Below are 22,155 nucleotides of genomic sequence, written 5' to 3' on the forward strand. Positions count from 1 at the left end.
GGTACTCTGAGACAGAAGTCTAGGCTCAGAGACCACACAGCGGGAATGTGGCAATGCCAGCTCCAGTCTGTTAGATTTCAACCTCCTGATTTGACTAGAATGTTGTACTAGTAAATCATTGCTCCTAACAATCATCCCCAAAGCTAGCAGATTAACAATGGTGATCACACTCAGCTTTGGAGGGTCAGGGATCAGGGAGCCCCTCACCTGAGTCATTCTGGTTGAGGGTCTTCCAGAAATTGCAGTCTAGATGGTGCTGAGGACTGCAGCCACCCCAAGACTTTGCTAGATTAGAAGATTTAGCTCATTCACCTTCATTTGGCGGGAAGTTTCAGTCCCTCATCACACAGGTATGGCGACAGGGCTTCTCATGATGCCACAGCTGACTGCCTAGGAATGAACAGGCCCAGAGAGAGAAGGACACCAAGATGAAAATCCAAGGAGGTATCTTCCCTGATCTCAGAAGTGATGTGCCATAAGCAACTGATCGTAGAGACCAACCCTGGCAGGAAATAGGAGGGAACTGGGCCATCGTGCGACTTGTAGCAGGCGGAAGCTACTGTGGGCTCCTTGGAGGCGGGACATAGTGCTACTAGAGTTTGATGTTAGCATCTGGAAGGAACCCAACAGCCTTCTTGGCTCGAGGTCTCCCTACCAGCTGCAGATTAGCACACAGAATGCTTCTCTAGAAGCTTTCTCACCGAGATGGCATCTCTAGGCATCTCCTTAATATAGAAACCAGGAAAAGGAGAGAGAAGGGCAATTTAAATTATTTTTGCATCTTTCTCAACACCTTAGATAACACTGATTGTGAGGGGTAAGGGTTGCTAATTCTTCTCAGGACACACACACGCACACACACACACACATTTAATGAAAGGAAGAGAGCAAGAAGAGGGAGTGAGTTTATTTTTCTAGACTCCCTGGACACAGGCTCACCACCAGATTTAGTGCTGTTTTTCTCATAACATGGCAGGACATAATCTAGCTCGGAAACTAAGAAAACCCAATGGGGAGAGAAAGGGAGAAATGAACCATAAATGTTGGAATTATTCCACAGCACCAACAAATGATAAATTCCTGCTGTGCCTCTCATAGATCTGTAACCACAATTGCACTTGTCCTTTTTAAAAATAGCAGTTGGAGTTGAGAGTATTTCTAAGATAGTAGAGTGTCATCTTCATTTTTAAACATGAATAAGCTACACAGATGAAGTTGGGGTTGGGGGGCAAAGCATTAGGGAAGAGAGTTTCAGAGCAGAGGGAAGGGCAGGGGCAAATTTTATCAGAAGACACCAGAAATGAGCTGTTAAATTAATCCATTCATTCCGTCCACAAGCATATAGATAGACTTGTTATGAGATGGTTACTAAGCATTGGAGGCAAATTAAAATATATGAAGCATTGGCCTTGCCTTCCTGAAGTAGGATGTTATTAGCTGACTCCCATATGTGTAATAGACAAAGCTTCCATGACTTACTCATTCACTCCCTAAATATTGCTGAGTCAAGCACTGTGCTAGACACTGCTGTGGGAAAGATCAAGGAAAGAACAACAATATAATAAACAGAAAATATAAATAAAATAAGTTGTCCTCTAGGGTCCATTGTCCAGTGGGTCAGGGTTAATATGGAGTCATGGGGCAGATGGGGCTGCCGATGGGAGAGGATGGAAAGACAAGATGTTTCTAAGAGGAAGTAGCCCAGCACCTGAGTCTCAAAGAAAGTTTAAGTTGCTCCTTAGGGCTTATCTTCATAGCTGATTTTCCATTTGTCCACTTAATGAGGTATCACTCAGAGGTTGCATCATGGGTTCTGATTTCAACCGCAGCAACTGTTACCTCTACTACTAGTGAGCAACCTTGGTTAAGCGAACCCTTGATGCCTCAGTTTCCTCATCTGTACAACTGGGACAAAAACAAGAGATTTATCCTTAGAAATGCTAAGAGATTTACATGAAATATTATTTGTACATAGTTCAAAAGAGCCCCTGGAATGAAGAAGCACCCTAGAGGTATTAGTTACTTCTATCTGCAGAGAGAGAGAGACAGTCAAGTTTTCCATGGAAATGCTTTCTGGTTATGTTTGGGAATTAAAATCCATGAAAGCAAAAACCCACAGTGCTAGCTTGGAAAGGATGTGGAGCTTGAGCGGTGTTTATGGCCAACCAATGGAGAAGCCAGAGATGCAAACATTCTAGAAGGGAATGATACAAGAGCAAGGGAACCTTTCAGGTTTCATACATATCAGATGCCCAGAGGTGGAAGCTGGTGCACTGAAAAATTTGAGCATTTCTGGTTTATGTGACTGCATCCTGCTGGGCAGAAGTTGCCAAATAAAAGCTTGTGCTGGTTTCCATCTCCATGTCCTCATCGTTTCTCCTCTTCCCCAACTCTCCCCATGCATAGTCCAGAGCCTGGACCCACTGGGGAAACTGAGGCTGCCACCCATGTACCACGCGTGTCCATGTAACTGCACTACAAAGCGTGGAGTGGGAAATCTTACGTGCAGCAAATAAAACTACACAGCATTGTACTACATTGTACATCCTGCTCTCTGTCTAGGTGTCATTTCTGTGCCATTTAGCACCAAATCAGACTCTTGAGGAAGATATAATTATTATTCATTTGTTTTAGGAATGAGAAGAGGTTATTATTACTAATTGAAGAACCAAGAACTATTACTAATGGAAGAACAGGGTTTTAAGCCTGGAACTTTATGACTATAAGCAAGTGCTTATTTGTATCAGAACATAGGAGTTAGAAAATTTCAGAGATGGTATAAAGGTTTATTCAGTGAGAACTCCCCCTGAGAGGTGGTATTTGAGTTGAGCATTAAAGACAGGTAAGGTTTTTATGTGCAAAAGAGAGTCAGCTATTCTAGATCAAGACATGCTAACAGTTGTGAGGTATGAGAGCCACGGACCTCCCCGGGAAATGGGGAGGAGGTGGGTGGCTATAGCATGGGGCTGTAGTGAGAGATGAAGTTGTCTGGAGTCCAATTCAGAGGGTCACTTGTTCCCTCAACTTGACAGAAATGCAAGACCGTTTTAGAAAGGAGTAGTGGGCAGAGGGCAGGAAAGGCATAGCTCTGTGCCCTACAATACAGCACAAGCAGGCCACCTTTTACCCCAATACTCTCGCTTACAGTTGAGGCTGTTCCTGCATCACTGTCCCAGGACAGTGGCACAGAGCCCAGCTGCTGGGATTCTAGGTACTGCAAGTGTCTCGGCTGTCTGGGCGGGACTAGGTAGTGGGAAATGAACAGATGACGAGAAATCAGTAATGAGCTGGATCTTAGAACTGAGCTGGATGGATCATGAAGCAGAGAGGCTGCCAGGTAGTGCAGGGAAGGAATCCCTTCTAGCTTGTGAGCAACATGACGCTGTCCCACAGTGATTCCAGCCTACATACAACTGTCCCACACAGAGCCACGGCTTGACTGAACAGCGGTTCAGGATTTGTTCCTACACGATACTTAAGTGGAAATGCCCCCAACTAGGGGACATGTTATCATCACAGGCGATGTTCATTCAGAACAGCAAAAATATGACCTATTCATGATGAGAGCTGACTTGGCATCCTTCAAAAACTGATAAAGCACTGGCTTGTAAACACTAGTGCAGATTCAAACCCCAGTTTTGAGCATTAAGCAGCTCCAAGATCTTGGACAACATGCCTAGTTTCCCTCTGTGCCTCGGTTTTCTTAACCATAAAATAGGGCCAAGAAAGCATACTTAGCAGAGTGAACATGAGTAGAAATGGCATCCCATGTGTGGAAACACACGGCTATTTCCTATTTCATAGCAATGAAAGTTAGACTGCAAGAGACCTAACAAAATCAGTTTAGAAGCTGAGGGGGTGTAACCTGTTCTTGCCATCATGACCCAGAGACGAAGCTCAGAGACACCACCTTTCTAGGCTCTGCCATTTTTGGTCCCCTTGAGCTACAACAGCTGCTTCCTCCCAGGGTCAGAGGCAAAGAAGTTTCTGCATTGCTGGTTCCTGCTTCAGGCAAGGTCTCTAGTGGCCTTCGTGGCCCTCTGTGTTCCTGCCAGTGTTAGAGATGGAGACACCTGCGTGCCTTTACATTTAAATGTGTCCTGAATCAATGGCACACATCCAAAGTCTCCCATGCCACTGCCTCCCTGGCATGGTTAGTCATTCTGTTTGTGGTTCTGTGGCCTTGAAAAAGTTGTTTAATCTTTCCATGCCTTAGTTATCTCATCTGTAAAATGGTGATATTAATAGTACCTCCTTTGCTATGCTATTTTTGTGAAGAATGTTTAACATGTTATACATACCTTGAGAGTATATAAATAGAACTCTATGTGGAGAGTGTCTGTCACATAATACTGTAGGCAGTACAGATACTGTATCACCCTGCAATCACATCATTCCTTTACAGGAGGGTCTCTGCCCTACTGGAGACCACATGAAGTATGGGGCCAGTGGGGGGAGGGAGATTGCAGTATTGCTGATGAAGAATAAATGAATCCGCAAAGGCCAGCTTTCCCAGCAGACAGGTGTGGAGAAAGAACATGGTCAGAGAACTACTTGAAGGATCATAAAATTGAGTCAAGACTCAAAGGTGCTCAGATCATAGGGAGGGTGTTGGGTGCCCGACACACTGACAAGGACACAGTGAGAGGAGGGCTACTCTCACTGTAGGAATTCTTTAAACTGATTAAACTGATTTAATCTTTTTTTTTTTAGATTTATTTATTTATTCATACAGAACTGGGGTACAGACCAGAGATGTGGAGGGTGAGAGAATTCACCAGGGACAAGAGCAGGGAGCAGAACAGACAGATCTAGAAGTACACTGCTGAGGGGAGCAGCAGGCGGGTCAGGAGAGGTCTGCCTCGCCATGTGATCACCTCCGGGCAGGCGGGGATCGAACTCATGTTGAAGTGGCTTAAGCTTCTTAGTGCAGTGCTTTAACTGGCTGCGCCACCAGGGAGGGCCTTAATCTTCTTCTTTTTTTTTTAACTCATCAAACTAAATACATTTACTGTATAAGAAAACTCTATAGCGGCTATAAATAATAATCCATATCATGTACCATAAAGTGAAAATCAACATCTTAGTAAAATCTCACTAGATACTTTGCCTGCAAAAGTGAGTCTACTGTCTCTTGGCTAAAAAGAGAAATCAGTAGGTTTCTGAGGAGTGTGAAAACCTTAAAGCACATATGGCAAACTTTTCACTTGAAGGATGGAGACAAAGCTGGGGAGGGAATGGACTTGCTGAGTTAACAGCAAGTTAATCTGATGTGAGTTAACACTTCACCATGAGCCTCTAAAAGCATCCTGGGAGCTGGCAGTGGCTAACGTCCCTCCATTAGGAAAATACTCTTGGGGTGACAGGAACATCTTTAAAAGGCTATTGGAAAGGAAATTATCCCTTTAGATCATCTTTCTGGCTGTATTGTGGGGTGTGGATTGATGGAGATCATGACTGGTGGCTGGGAGATCAGGAGAAAGGAAACTTTCAGAGTTTAGGGGAAAGGGGCTTAAGTGCAGATTGAGAAGTGGTGTGAGGCTGGGGAGAAGAGCAGCAACGACGGACTATGTAGGAAGAAGGTCCATGCTTGTGACTGTGCAGAGAGAGAGTGTAAGATGCCTCCCGAGGGAACAGTGTGGGTAAGAGGACAAACCATTGTGCACCCAGGGGCAGAAAATTCTGGAGGTGACATTCTCAGCCCACTTCCCTTTTCTGATCTTGTCTAGTTATCTTTACCCCAACTTCCGGGCACCCCCTGCTGGATTTCCAGGGGGCTCAGACCTTCCTGCTGCCCACAGTCAGAGCTGAAAGGAGTCCATACTCCAAACCCATCACCTTTCCTTGGGCGACCCCAAGCAGGGGACAGATGGAAGGCACCTCACTCCATAACTTCCTCTTCCAAATTCAACTGCAAATTGGCTCAAAAGAAAATCAAGGAGAAGGGAAAAGGCCCTCATAATTCTCAGAGACTCCTTAGCATCCAGCCAGAGATGTGTGGAATAACCAATATTACATATATACAATGTATATAGGAATAACACACAATGTATATAGGAGTATAGGAGCTCACAAATTTTTTCCCCACTGATGGCTAAGTGGACTAGCAAGAATTAGAGATTAAGTATATATTTTTACTAAGAAATCTCAGGCCATTTCTTAGTGCCGCTACAGGGATATTTCCGTAGCCCCAGATTGCCTGCATTGCTTAGACAGACATCTGTAATTGCCACAGTGGATTCCCATGCTTTACCAGAGGGATGGGTGGTCATCTCATCAACTTGCTAGACCCTGGGAATGAGGCTATCTATCTTATTCTCCCTGCTCCAAATGAAAATAACAGCTGGCAGTCACAGCAGAAAATGCCTAATGAACTAGCTCACACTATGATGTAAATGGCTATGAATAAGTTAGCTGTCTAAAATTCACCAGCAAACGAATCCAAAGGAATGCATGTTTTATGTGGAGTTCAGATCCTTGGGACTTTATTTTGAAGTGGAAAATACATCTTCTCCTTCCTATGAAACTACCCTAAATAAACAGACATTTACAGTTTCATTAATTGGGTATAAGTGGTATGTAAAAGACACATCAAGTGCTTTGCTGGCAGAATAATTTCAAGTCCCTCTCAGAGTCTACCAAGTCCTGAAAACACACTATCCCATTTCTAATAATTACCTCATCTATCTCAAAGTAAAGACTTCTCACTTGGTGATGCTTTAAATTGAAAACACTAAAGGTAGTGACAGAAATGCATAAAGTTTCTCTGTGGAAGATCAAAATGTGTCCATGTAACTCAGTGGGTGGACTAGTGATGTCATCTGGCATTTCACACGGAAATTCAAATGTATTATCGAAATAGTAAAATGGAAGCGAACACAGGAGAAAGTGAGAAACATTTCAGGAATTATAGGAAACCTCTAGCGTTCACTGTTTTGAGAAAGATGTGCTTTCTCCTTCCTCAAAAATATGCCAATTTTCTTTAAGGGGATTTGATCTTGTTGGTAAATTCCTTACTTGAAATTTTCTTATGTGTTGATGCAATTTTGGACCTTTCTGACTTGAAGAGATTGCAAGGGATGTATGTAATTCAGTTTAAAATCCTTCTTAGCTCTGCCAGATGAGGTTCAATAGGTGTTGCCAATTGTGGCCATTCAGAATCTATAAGGTCAATGAGAGTGATCAGGTCAGTTTCCTTTAGCTTTTGGAAGGTGAGAGGATTCAACTTATTGCTATGCAGTGGTCCGCTATGCAGGAGAATCAAAATTAATGGTGTTGGCGATAGAACGTACTGCTTCTCCAAGTCATGAAGTAACTTCTTTGCCAAAATACCTGACTGAATAAGGCAATACAAGTCAATCTCACCTCAATTGTTAAGATCTTGCTTCTAAATCATCAAATTAAAGCAAACACAAGAAACATCTTTAAGGAGATTCACTTGAAAAATGAAACCAGATACAGTGTTTCAATTTATTTTCCTCTTCAATTTATTTTCTTGGAAATTAAATTCTTCTTGGCCTTTTAAAAAATCCCTCCACCAAGCCACCTGTTCCCATATCCCATGTGCCTACCTCCTCTGTCACCTCCACCTTTTCCCCTATTACCATTCTCTTCTTTTTGTAAAGTACAAGTTATCCCTCTATTTTTATACATATTTTTTTGTATTTATATTTCAGAGATGAGAAAAACCATTTGATATCTTTCTTTCATTTGCTGACATGTTTCAACATAATCACCTTGAGGTGATTTATTATTATATCCAAATAATATGCAAACTCTAATACAAAAAGATTTATCTATGCATATGTATATAGCAGCACTGCTCACAACTGCAGTGATGGAATCAACCTAAGTGCCCTACAATAAATGAATGGATAAAGAAATTATGGAACATATACTCAATAGAATATTACACAGCTGAGATGAATTTGGGTGAAATGTATGGACCTTGAGGTGTTTTTGTCTTCTTAAATATAGCATGAATTTTCCCTTTCTTTTGTAGTCAAGAGAAGACAGACTTGGAAAAGAGGATGAGATTTCTGTTGAGTGGGTAGAAAGTACCATCCCTCCATGGGGAAAATATTGAATTTCCTGTTCCTTGTTAAGGTTTCACCAGCAACATCAGATGAAATCAATTGAATTTGAGCGGAGACCAGGGAGCTAACCCTCTGTACCCTGTATGTATCCAGTACAACCTGGCCTTTGTATGCTCAGGATGCCATAACCCTGACATTGTCAGTGATGTGTTTCTCCCTCAGGATTGGCCTATCAATTCCATCTCAGTTTAGTAATCCCAAGACAATGCATCAGCTAGAATACGTTCAAAAATCAAAGCATAATGAGTGAGTGTGTACAATTAGTATATATTAAAGCTTACCCTATAGACCAGGAGACTGGCAAAATGTATTTCTTTATTACACCAGCAATATGTACTCCCTACCCTCAAAAATGGTATTTTAGCCTTTATACTTGAGTCAATAATTGTTGAACCTCTGGTATACTTAACCCTAACAAGCACTTAAGTGAACAGAGACTGTGAATAATAGAGTACTATTATTATTTTTTTTTCAGAGTGCTATTATTGCAAATTAATGAAAAAATTTTGTGAGCTGAATGGTCAGTATTCTATGGGACTTTGGACACTGACCAAAATAGATAAAGTGTGAATAGCATAAAAAAAAGCATAGAATTGGACAAAAATGGGGCTTTATTAGGAAGGTGCTGAGAATACAACAAGGGAAATTACAGATGGTAAAAGAGGTCAGTGAGGGGTTTGGAATGTTTAGAGGAATAACCCAGTGGTATGCTGAGAGGCAACACAAGCAGAGAAAAGAGGTAAGTTAGTGGAATGAGGGAAGAAGTTAGTGTAATCCAAGCAGATGTGATCGCTTTGTGAGAGCGAAGTCATATTTTGAATGGGGGAAGTGGTAAAAGTGATTCTGGGGAATGGAGAAGAAAGAAGAAAATGAGTCAAAGAAGATACAAGATTCCTAGCATGAACGCAAATACAGACATAGACAGTGATGCTGGAGAGGAACCAGAACATTTAGTTTTAAACACTTTGAGTTTGAAGTTATTCTAGGACACTTAAATAACAATTCCCAGTTGGTAGCTGAAGATAAGAGGTTAGAGTTTGAATAAAACAGAGATCTGATTTTTAGATTAGGATCCGGAAGGAGGGTAGTGGAAGCCGTGGGGGAGATGGATTTTCTAAGATTGAGGACCTAAGAACAAAGGAACAACAGAAGAGCCTTAAGAGGAGAAGAGACCATTAGAGGCTCTGTATGGGAGAGACATTTGTGTAGTTATTTATAAGGGTATATTCCTCTTATGTAGTTTAAATAAGCCTGAAATCTTGAGCTTTTGCTCAAAGGATCTCCATCTTATGCGATCAGTTCACAATCTTCCACACAGAAAGATGGTATTTCTGCACTTTTCCAATATCGACCAATTAGCTCTAATAGGGCATTTTGTAAGGCAGAAAATATGTGCACATAAAGGACAGAGACAGTTACCTTTTGTGACCTTTCATTTTTCATATTTTATTCATTTTTAGCAGATAAGGTTAAGTTCCTTGCTATTTAAACTATGCTACTAATTTATTAAATTCATGTGAAAACATTGAAATTTAACAGTATGAAAGATTTTAACCATCTTATTTATTTTTAATGAACTAATTATTATTTTCTCCAACTGCAAATCAAAGATAGTTCCTTATTATTCCAGGGCTCTGATACGTGGGATAATCTAAGAGAGCTTAGCAAAGAGTCATATGTCATGGAATTCAACAGGAATTTACAGAAAATAGCCACTATCTCCTTGAGACTCTGAGCAATCTGTCTGGGCCAACTTTACCTGAGCTATAAAATGGGCTCGATAGGAACTGACCTGCTTTCTTGAAGATGAAACAACATCCAAAACAATTTTCTAAGCCATGAAGGCTACAGACATAAAAGTTAACACTATTGAAAGTGCTATGCTCACCATGAATTCTCCTCTGCGAGAATCATATGGTGGCAGATACAGAAGAGTCCAGTGGGCAGGTCACCAAGCAATGTCGAGGAGGTAAAATCTGGGTATGCCTGCAATTGTCATAGTTTGAGTACCCACCAAAGAAGGCACTAAAGCAAAGATTTCTCTTCAGAAAAGGACAGAAAAGGAGTGGGGAAGGAAGAAGGGAGAATGGTAGAAATATAGGGGAGACCAAGGAAATTTAGGAAGGGCTCTGAGCTTCTACTTTGCAGTCATACAGGCTTGGTTTTGAAGCCTGAGTCTACTCATAAACTGTCTTTCCTTAGCATATCATTCGGCTTTCCTAGCTTCACTTTCTCTAGCTATGAACTGGGGACAACACAGCTAATTTGCAGCATATCAAATAAACTTTATGCATCTTTTAAATGGCATACACATCACAGTCAATGTTATTCAAAATTATTAAATGCCCTGGGGAAAGTATCATGGTGCGGGTGTCAATAAATATAGGAACTAATGTTTATTTGCGGTAGGCATCCAATTTTGCAGTATTTATATTTTAATAATTGGGGCAAATACACTAAAATGTTAAGAATGGCTAATTTTGGGTGTTGGGGTCATCAATAATTTCTATTTCCTTCTGTATATTTTTGCACATTTTTAAAGTTTTCTACAAAGAGTATGTCTTACACTGTAATCAGGAAAAAGCAAACTTGATAGAACCCATTTTTCACAGATCTAATGAAGATAATTGTACCAAAAAGTGTTTATTTCGGTACATTAAATAGAGTATATGCTCAATATATGATCTTAAAAGAAAAAAAAGGGGGTGAAAAGGATGGGTATGGGCACAGGTGGTTTCATGGAGGGAAAAATTAAAAAGAATCGATTGCTGATTAATGGTACATTATTAAAAAAGAGAAAATGCTACAATAAACATTACCAGTTAAATGAGTACTATGAAATGTCAGACACTATGCAAATTACTTTAGCTTTATTTCCTCTTTTAATTCTCCTACCAGCCTTCTGTGGTAGATACTGGACTTAGCACCAGGAGAGAGATGTGAAAACCAAGACAGTTCAGACAACTGAGGCTTATTAAAGAAACACCTTTCTAGTTCCAACTCCCTCCAAATGGCCTGGGTACTTTTAAACAGATCATTCACAATATAATTCATGCCTTGTTTTTCTTTGCCAGTTCTTGCAACATGAGAGACTGAACAATCTTAGTAACTGCTGCTTGCACAGAATATGGTTAGGATGAAATGTCAGAGAACAGCCACTGGTCACTGCAGCCTGAAAACAGACTGTGGGAGAAAACAAATGGAGACAGGAAGCTTTCTGCTTGTATGTGAGGTAAGATTCTATGCATCTCTGAAAAGCAGTTATCTTTTCTAACAACAAAGGAAAGCAGGAGACAGCATTCTGGTTTGCAAAGACTTCCTATCTCAGAGATGACTAGAAGACACTGCTTTTTGGACAGCTCCGTCGTAGGCCAAATAAAAAAATACCGAGGCCGTGCCCATTAAGGGTCAGCATGAGAAATAAAGGAAGATTTGTATCGGACAGAAAGGTCTTACTTAATTTTATCTCTGTGCCTGACTGTAAAGCAGAGACCCTTCTCTTGTTTCTTTGTTATTGTTGGTGTGCTGTGTTCTCCTGAAGCATTTAAGAACTTAATTAAAATAGTTTAAAGGGCCATAGTCTGTCAAGCTTACAATTCCCCTTAAAAACCTCTCTGCACTTCTCTTGGTGAATTTCATTAAAGAAAATCAAAGAGAAAAGCTCTGGAAATTGTCAGCACAAAAAGAAATGGGGAAGGGGAGGGAGGTGGCAGTGCCTGAATTAATTTGAGTAACAGCAAAGCCATTCATATTTTCAGTTTAATTCTTTAAAAACAAAACAAAACAAAAAACAAAGGGCTTCAACTCCTGTTTGTTAGAGGTGGAAACCTTTGAAAATGCACAGATAATACTTACTTCCCAGCACCAATCTGACATCATTTCTTCTTGCTGGGAGGGGTCTGGGGGAAGAAAGGAACAGCCACAGCTTTGCTTCTTGCTGTTTTGATTTCAGGTGCTAAGAAAACACCTATGGCCTTTGAGCACATGCTCCCCTTTAATTTGATGGAGGCTCCCATATGGATGAAGATGAGCCAAATACCTAGCGTCCCAGACAGAGAATAAACATTGGTGTCAAGGAGCTGTGATGACTGGAACTCCCGTTAGTGGGGTTCATTTGTAGACTTATTCCTTTACATTGGTAAGAGAGCTCAGAGTTGACATAGCCTGTGTGTTGAGTTGAACATCATTCCTAGCTTTGTTTTGTGACATTTTCCTATGTTTTCTCTGACCTTCTTCAACTAGAAAGAAGGCTGTCCTCTAGGAGTGAAAATCAAGAGAGAGAAACTGTATCCCTGGAAGCACGCTGCAAAGGAGACAACTCTGAAGGCAAAGTGGGCTCAAACATTCTGGCCACTGACCAGGGGAAAGAGGAGGTCCACGTGGCCTCACTATGGCCCCACGAACAGTTCCGCAAACATTCATTTCCTTTTGCTTTGATTCACTGCCAAGCGAGCCACTTTGTTTATTTACTGAACTTCAGGTACCTTGACAGGGGCACTATTGAAGAAAAGAAAAGCACACAGATTCCTAGAACAAACTCCACCTTACCGTCAAGTTACTCATTGAATTTCTGGCACTGAATCATCAGTCATGACTTAGTTAAGAGACAATTAACAGTAAAATACTGAAAATGCCAATGAACTGCAAAGTCTGGGTTTTCTATCTGTATGGCTAAACTCCAGAATGAGTGTATCAATTCATCTAGGAAATGACAGCCTCAGGCTTTCAAATGGCAAGGCCACAGTCTTCCCTTGGTTGTCACCTTTTCTGTGGGGTCTCTCTGTCTGGGTTTTCAAAATCCTGAGGTAATTATTTGACAACGTTACTTCATTTGTTTGGGAGATGATCTCTAGTAGCCCCTGAATGGAAAAGGACTGAGTCAGAGAAGGGAAGGAGCCACCGTGGGCAACTGAGACTCAGTCTTGTTGGGACACTTAGGAGACAGTGCTGAATGGCCCCAGAGTTGTTTCATAGGAGAAATGTCCTGACTGTGTCCCTTCTACAGACTGGCTCAAGTTCCTTTAGTTTGTCTCCGTTTTATCAGCTTCTCTTCTCAATTATCATAGAATACACAAGCTAGTTGGAAAGAGTATTTGCAATGGTTAAAAGCCCAACAGAAGGGAACAATGTTAAAATAAAGGCAGACTCTGATCAAATGCACATAAACACATCATTTTGTCAAAAAACAGTAAATCTGAATAAAAACTGATGCCCCACACTGACCTACTGGTGCCAGGGAAAAGATAAGTCACAGCCACAGAGCTAGGGCTGAGTGCTTCGTTGACAAGACTACTCAATTTTGACTTTGAACATGTCCTCAGTCAGTCCCTTAGGATGGGGATAATTGTGTGCAGAGCGCAGCGTGCTCTCTATTCTTTGTACAACTCACAGAAATAGGCACTTAATGCTTCATTTTTGGATGAGGTTGATCATAGTCATCATCCCAAGTGCAATATTCTGAAAACTCAAGAGCACAGTCAAATCTAAGAATTTAGAGACCCTGAGGTTAATTTTCCCTGAGGTTAATCTCCCCAGACTAATTGGTCCTCTCAGAATCGAGAATTAAGCTATGAAGAAAACTAATCTGTCTAGGGTCTTGTTTTATTTTGCTATTTATATTCTTTCATTTTGCACTTCGGGGCATGTAATACTAGAATTGAGCTCAAGAATTTTATATTATATATTTTGCATTCTATCAAAGTCTTATCTTTTATCCTGGTGTCTTTTAACTGCATTTTTCTGTCTCAGTAGTTATTTGTTTTAGATGATGCAGGTGGTATATACTCACTTTTAAAATATACATGGTTATAGATAGCATGTAGAATTTGATGAAGGTCAATAACTATCACCTAATGAAACATTTTAATAGTTTTTCTGCACTGCTGTGCTAATATTTTATGTCATTTTTATGGTCTAAAAGGTATACTTGACATATACTAACTGAAAACATATGAAATTTTGTTTTCATATGATATAACCAGGAAATTACCAACACAACAAATATGATCATATCTTTCACACCCAAAAGTCTTTTGTGATTCTTTTCTCCCTACCAGCCTGACACCACAAGAAACCCCTAACTTATTTTATCTCACTGCGGATTCATTTGCATCTTTTGGAAATATTCCATGAATAGAATGATACTGTGTATATTGTGCATACTTCCATTTTTTTTGGAACCCGAAAGAACCAAAAAATCCTTTTTTTTTATTATTTATTCAGACACATAGGTGATAATACAGTTTTTCCTGTGAGCTTTTGAGCTGTTTGATGGACAGTGGGGTCATATTTTTTGTCTTTCTATTACCAACACAAGTGCTATGAATATGTATACAAGTCTTTATGTGAACAAATGCTATCAATTCTCAGATAAAATCTTAGGAGTGGAATGGGTGTATGTTTAACACTTTTCTTTTTTTTAAAGATATAGAACTGAGGTATAGGTCAGAGATGCAGGGATGGTGAGAGGATTCACCAGAGACCGTGGGGAGCAGAACACTGCTGAGGGGAGCAGTGGGCGGCGGGTCAGGAGAGGTCTGCCATGCCATGTGGGTCACTTCCGGGGCAGATGGGATCGAACTCATGCGGAAATGGCTTTAGTTTCTTAGTGATGTGCTTTAACCCGCTGTGCCACAGGGAGGGCCTGTATGTTTAACACTTTAAGAAATGTCCAAACTATTTTCCAAGGGCGTTGCACCATATGATAGCCTCAACCAGAAGTCTCTGAAAGTTCCATGTGCTCTACACATTCAACACTTAATATGGGCAAGTCTTTTTTTTTTCTAATTAGGCAGTCTAGTAGATATTAGTAATATCTCATTGTTTAACTTTTCATTTCTCTAAAACTAATGATGATGGATACATTTCAGGGATTTATTTGCCATATGTATATTTTTAAGTCTTTGCTCATTTTTAGTTTGGGGGTTCTTTCATTGAAACTCATGCTATTAACAATCATTTCATAAACATGCTGAGGGCTTTAATACATTTATTTCTCCCAATATCCCTGTCAGATAGATACTATAGATGTTTCTTTAAGATTTTTTTCCTTTATATTTAATTTCTTTATTTGTATATGTTTTCCATCAGGTGTAGTTCCCATAGAATTTCCACCACAATCTCACCCATGTACCCTTAATCTCTTGTGCTCTTCCTGCCCTCGTTTTGATTACTCTTCCTCCCCACCCCCACCACTGCAGAATGTCTCTGATTTATATTGTCTTGATTATTTTTGCTTAGTATTTTGTTGTGTTTTTTAATTGTTGTTATTTTTTTCCCTGACCCCTTTTTTGATTCCCCTATATTCCTCCTTCTAGATGGAGCTAGAAGGGATCATGCCCAGTGAAGTAAGTCAAAAGGAAAGAGAAAAATATCAGATGGTTTCACTGATAGCAGACAGATATTATAAATCCTATTTTAGATCTAAGGATACCAAAACTCAGAGAGTTAAATAATTTATCTAAAGTTATATACATAATAAGCAGAGTAGCCTAGGTTTATATTACTCCAAAGCACTGGATTTTAACCACTATGCTTTGCTGGCTTTTCAGATACACATGAGACAGGGCTAATCTTTTGAGATTACCTTCTTGGAATGATGGGCAGATATTCTTACCTTGAAAGTTGGTAAGATTCAGAGCTTCACTTCTTAGCAAGCGACTCACAATTTTTCCCTATCAGATGAGAAATACTAGATGGGATACTATATATCCCATCACTCAAATGACATGAGATATGATAATCAAAATGAAAGCATTTTGTTCCTCTCTCTCACTCAAGCTTTTACTTCATCCATATTTAATAACTCTCCTTATATTTTTTAATAAGTTAAAGTTTAGAATTTTATATAATTGAAGTAGCAAAGTAGTCATTAGGCCAATGACCTATTGTATCACGAATTAAGTCTATATATCAATTATTAATTACATATATATTCATAAGTACACATAGAGCATACTTACACATATAATGAATATATGGATAGCTAGCAAAGATAACTCTCATCATTTTAATGTAATAATTTTTCTTAGCAGACAAATAGCATCAAGAGCAGTGCGGAGATGTTTCATGTTCTTCTATAAGCCCATTTCTGTCAAGAATAATCAATGATCATCACAAATGTATTATGACAGCAATGTTTTCTATCCTGAATAATAAATTAGACTAACAGTTGGCATCTACATTTTAGTTTTTAAGTTCTACCTGATGACAACAACAATCTTCTGGGTAAAGTAAATAGTCAATAGATGAAGCAGAAACTGACTCAGGAGCATGTAGGTGATTCTGATGTCAATAGGCCATTCTGGACCTTGCAAGGTGATTCTTAAGCGGGTAATGACTTACTGTGTAGCTGTATTACTGATTGTCAAGTGATAAAGAGCCCACAGGGTCTTATTTGGTTGTTATTTCTCTTATAAAATTGGTTCTTATTTTAAATACAAGTGTTTATTCTTTATTCTTCTTGCTGAATCATTTTTTAAATCTGTGACTAGACAGCCAAAGTTTTATTTATGAAGGATTAAGAAGCTAAAGGGAAAACACATCAAAATATCTTTCAGGCATGAGAAATTTGAAAGAATACTCCAGTCTACTTCCAAAGCTCTTCATTCAATTTATTTTATAGACTAACCCATAATCTAGATGTTGAACTTGTTTACTGTTTGAAAGTACAAAATTTGAGGTACTATGATGAGAACTGACACTTGAGATAAGGAGTAAGATGTATGTATTCTATTTGGGAAGTAATTTCTGGTAGAAAGAATGAGACATTGGGAAGGCAGAAAAGGAGAAGTTATCAAGGCAATCAGGTTATATAATTTACTTATTTATCACTATGGACTTTGGAATTCAGCCTTGCCAGTAACTATGAGGTATCACCTAGAATGTGTCTTAGAATTGTCCCTCTCTAGTGGATTAAGAAGATATGGTATATATGTGTGTGTGTGTGTGTGTGTGTATGTGTGTGTGTGTGTGTGTGTGTATAAAAAATGTGTGTGTGGTATATATATATATGGCATACATATATGTGTGTATGTGTGTGTATACACACAAACACACACACACACACAATGAAATAATATTCAACCATAAAACAAAAAATGAAGATCTCTTGCCATTTGTGACAACATGGAAAGAATTGGCGGGGATTATGCTAAGTGAAACAAGTCAGAGGGAGAAAGGCAAATACTGGATGACTTCATGCATGCAGAATATAGAGAAAGAAAAAGGGCCAGACTCAACTCAACTAAAAACATTCCCAGAAATATGTGTGCAGAGTCGGGGCTGCTACATGAGGAGTGAGGGTGGGCGTGGGACCCAAGGAGAGGGTGGGAGCCCTCTATGGTAAAGGACTGCGGGGTATTGGTGGTGCTGCACATCCGAGGAGGTGTGAAACTACTCCTGTAAGTCATACACAGTGTTTTAAACCAGTGTTGGCTCAATTGAAAAAAAAAATGCCCTCACTGAAGGATACAGAAGGTAGGTAGCATTTTCTGTCAACTCTCAACATCTGTTAATTGATGGTTGCCTAGAGGGGCCTCTAATCGCACCCAGTTCTGCCCTGTGCCTGGTCCCAGCATAGAGGGGAATTCCAGAGATAGAAAAGCAGAAGTGACTAGAGGGAAGTGATCACTACTGGCCAGCTCAGGGGCCTGTCCATCCTGGCTACTTTGAGGTCAATGGTGGCATGTGACACAGAGCATGTAAATTATCTGCCAGAAATTAGCTGTTGGATTGGTTTTATAAATGTAAGATTCATTTTTCCGGGTGAATTTCTTCCTGATGAGCATGTCTCATTCCCTTAAGTCACAGACCACCTCTGAGTAGAGGCATTTGTCCAGATGAAGATGAAATTTACTCTCTCTCCAGACACAGTGCCATCTGGACCTGGGATTTACGACCGTAAAGATGAGACCTTTAAAGCATTAATCCCAATGCAATGGCAAATGCACAAATATAAACATGTGTGCAAATTCAGGGCTCAAGAGTCTTTAATGACATCCTTTTTATAAAAAAAATCTGGAGGGAGTATATTAATTGTGACCTTGTAAGTGCATAAAATAGTCATTTATAACCTACGTCTTGAAAACCTTCAAGCCTGGGGGAAAGAGTACTGGCAATTTCATCATTTTTAAATCCGGGGAAATTTTTCATCATCCTATTTTAATGGCTTTAATTGATACACAATAAACTGCATATGTTTAGAGGAGACAATTTGGTCATTTTTTTATATATGAATGCACCTGTGAAACCACCATTATGGTCAAGATACTAAACAGATCCGCCACCCCTAAAGATTCCTTATGCTCTTTTGTAAGCTCTTCCCATCCCACTCTGTCCCCAGGAGACCACTGCTCTATCACTTGCTATCAGTAATTAGCTTTGTTCACATTTTAGGTAACTGTATATAAAATAACTCATTTAGTACATGCACTCTTTTCTGGCTTTTTAACGTCAGGATAATTATTTTTAGATTAGCTATGTTGCCGAATGTATCAATCATTTATCCTCTTAGATAAACCCTAAAAGGTTGAGTATTTTGTATGATATTGTTATACTATACTACCATTTGTTTATCCATTTACTTATTGATAGACATTTCAGTAGTTGCAAGCAAAGCTTCTGGTTAAGTAGGCCCTCCCTGGTGGCGCAGTGGGTTAAAGCACAGCACTAAGAAGCTAAAGCCACTTCAGCATGAGTTCAATCCCCGCCCTGGAAGTGACCCACATGGCAAGGCAGACCTCTCCTGACGCACCTGCTGCTCCCCTCAGCAGTGTACTTCATTGATCTGCCTGTTCTGCTCCCCACTCTGTCTCTGATGTATCCTCTCACCACCCCTGCATCTCTGGCTTATAAGTGAGCTCTGTATGCATAAATAAATAAATCTTTAAAAAATATTCATAAGCAAGCCTTTATATGGAAAATGATACAACTTCTTGGTTAAGAGAAAAATGACTGTTTATAGTTGCTTGTTGATTTTGATAGTTACTTTGTTATGATTATTCTTTTTTTCCCTGATCCCTTATTTGGGTCCTCTACATTCCTCCTAAGCATGAAACCATCTACTATTTACTTTTTCTTTCTGGCTTATCTCACTGAGCATGATCCCTTCCAGCTCCGTCCATGTTGCTGTGAATGGCATGAGTTTATCTGTTTTGATTGCTGAGTGAGATATTCTGCAGGGAGTTAGAGAAGAAAAGGATCAAAACAGGGGTGAGAAGAACACAAGAGACTATGGTGATGTTACAGGGGTGAATCGGTGGTAGGAGTTTCCTGGGGACTATAATTGGGATGAGAAAGCACACATTGTACAAAAAAGAAACATGATGCAAAAAATATACAAAATAAAAAATTAAAAGAAAAAGACAGGAATGGTTGTCCAAAGTGGTTGTACCATTTTGCATTCTCAACAACAATGTGTGAGCACTCCAGATATTCTACATCTTTGCCAACAGTTGGTATTGTCAGGATTTTTACTGCCTACCTACAATCCAGCATAACAGTGGTAATAAGACCAGAACATTACAATTAGCTATTCTCTTTGAAGAATGTTTTAGTTTGCCTTTCCCTAAGAACTAGTGATGCAGAGCATATATTCATGTGCTTATTTATTGTGTATTTTCTTTGGTAGTGTCCATTTAAATACCTCACCCATTGTTTTATTATTTGTATTAACATGACTGACTATTAATAGTTCTTTATAGATTCTGAATACTTATATATTCTTTATAAGTATATAACTTACAAATATTTTCTTCCTGTAGATTTTCTTCACAATGACTTATGAAAAACAGAAGTTCTAAAATTTGATGAGGTTCCATTTTTTTAATGGGCCCAGACTTCGCCTAACCCCAGGTCACAAAGATTTCTTGTTTTTAGGTAAGGTTAGCAGTAGGTTTTATATTTAGATATATGATGAATGTTAAGTTTTATATGATACAAATTATAGATTGCAGCTCATTTTTTTTATTATATTTGTTCAATTGTTCAATCATAATAGAAGAATGCCAGTAGAACAGGCCTTTGCAGCTGTGGATCAATTAGCATTGGTCTTCTTGCAGAATGGGTGGCTGTATCATTTATCCATTATAGTCAGACATTCAGCCAGATACTTTAAAGCTACTACCTATAATCTTAACTCAGTCTGGAAAAACAGAGGCAGCAGATTGGTGCCCTATGGCATATTTCCTTGACATCTCTTAGTTAAGTTACTACTGCAGTAGACATCTGGTCAGGTCAAAGTCACCCTCTTTGCTACCTCCCACTTCGGTGCACTCCGAATTTCACCTCTAGATCTTGTCTGATGCCACAGAGCTGGCTCTCTTCAGACAGCATGGAATGTACGCCAGAAAGTGCAGAGTAGTTAACACCCCAGGGCAGCTCTCGATTCTGGGACCAATGCTCCAAACTCATGTTTTCAATTCAGCAACTACAAGAGGCACTCAGATCATGGAAGAATCAGGCTCCCACTGCTCACAGTACCACTTCAATAAAATACCTTCCTGATGCCATTCTCACCTCCTTTGTATTACTTCCACATTTCCTCACTGCTGCCTCCAAACGAAAACACCTGTATCCAATTGCTGAGCTTGTGCTCTGCTTTTAAGGGGCCTCCAACTAAGGTAGTCCTATTTTGTCCTCCATATCAGAGAGAGTTAAGTATCATGGAGATCAATAATTGTCCTAAGTCAACGAGTTTATAAGTGGTGATGCTGGGATTTGAACACAGACCTGTCTTCTCCCAGGACCCATAGCCTCATTCAAGTGCTCATGCACTAACCTCTTGGTGAGACCATATTCCTCTTTGCTCCATTTTCCTCTTGTATCAGAAACCTGGATTCTGTAGAATGATGAGGATGGACATAGGAACACCAAGGAAATCTTCCATATAGTAAGCATGATCTGAAAAACATAACATGTTGTGGTAGATAATGAAGAACTCGATATTAAGAAAAACTATCTCTGTTGACTGCCTATTTTGCACACTTGCTTCATTAGAAGGTTGGGTAGTGTGTTAATTAAAACAACTTCTGAAAGAGACATCAAACTGAAAACAGCTCAAAGGGAAAGGGATTTGGTTCATGAAACAGGCGTCTGTGTGTAAGAACTAGTGAGCCAGTATGTGATGTTCACAGCCAATTGATGGTAGATAAAGAATTATCTAGAGTCCAATCCCTCAAAACACCTATTTCTAAGGTCAGACAGTTGAATAAACAAACTAGGATGCAGGACACTAACCTTGTAGCACAAGAGGATTCCATGAACTCTCCACCTGACACCCCCACCACCCAAGCAGATTATGTGCAAAGTATCTGTATATGTGAATATGTACACTTAGAGTAAAGTAGCCACACATTGAATTCAATTATTAGAGTAATTTGTGGACTCCTCCCTCAAAATGACTAAAGTCCATAAAACTAGAAATGTCGTATTAATCCCGTAGCCTAAGAATTCACAACAAAGGTCATTAGCTTGGAATTCAAGGAGTCCATGAACTTGAATGGGGCAAATTACACATTTATTTTCACTTCGTAGTAAAATTTTATATTTCCTTTCATTGTGAATACAGATAACAACCCACAGTTGTAGCAGCAGTACCTATAACTTTATCATATTTGAAATACCCATTTTTGCATTACGTTAGTTTTCATAAACATTATGAGATATTTTTTACACTAGTCACCACTTTGAAATTATAGTAATTACCAGACACATTGCTAGATCTTTCTAAATTAATTAATAAGCAAAAAGTAGATACTGTATCACCATTAAAAAATATTTTAATAAAAATGTATTTTAATATAATTAGCTTATTTTGGTAGCCCTCTGTACTACATATACTTTAAAACATTTCAAGGTGAAATCTACCACCCTCAGCAGACAGCCAAAGGGATCTAGTTAGCTGAAAAACATACATAAAGATTGAAAAAGGTTGAAAGGTTGAGAACCCACAATTTAGCCACTGCCTATCATGTTACACGTGATAGACTTCTGGTACAAAATCTTGCCAGTTTGTGTATGTTTGATGGGTTCAGTCCTGCCTGCTTCTCAGGTGAAGTTT

General features: G+C 39.4%; 1 long non-coding RNA gene across 1 annotated transcript in view; it reads left to right on the plus strand.

Moving 5' to 3' along the window:
• The window catches only part of LOC105854318, a 33,191-nt gene extending 18,943 nt beyond the window's left edge, over positions 1 to 14,248 (plus strand). Inside the window, exons 3-5 of the long non-coding RNA XR_001146009.1 lie at positions 11,171 to 11,328; positions 12,049 to 12,234; positions 12,339 to 14,248. This is a non-coding gene — a long non-coding RNA (uncharacterized LOC105854318). The remainder of the gene's footprint in view (positions 1 to 11,170; positions 11,329 to 12,048; positions 12,235 to 12,338) is intronic.
• The last annotated feature ends 7,907 nt before the right edge of the window (positions 14,249 to 22,155 follow it).

This window comes from Condylura cristata, unplaced genomic scaffold (assembly GCF_000260355.1).
Source record: "Condylura cristata isolate star-nosed mole 26May11 unplaced genomic scaffold, ConCri1.0 scaffold00033, whole genome shotgun sequence".
NCBI classification, from domain to species: Eukaryota; Metazoa; Chordata; class Mammalia; order Eulipotyphla; family Talpidae; genus Condylura; species Condylura cristata.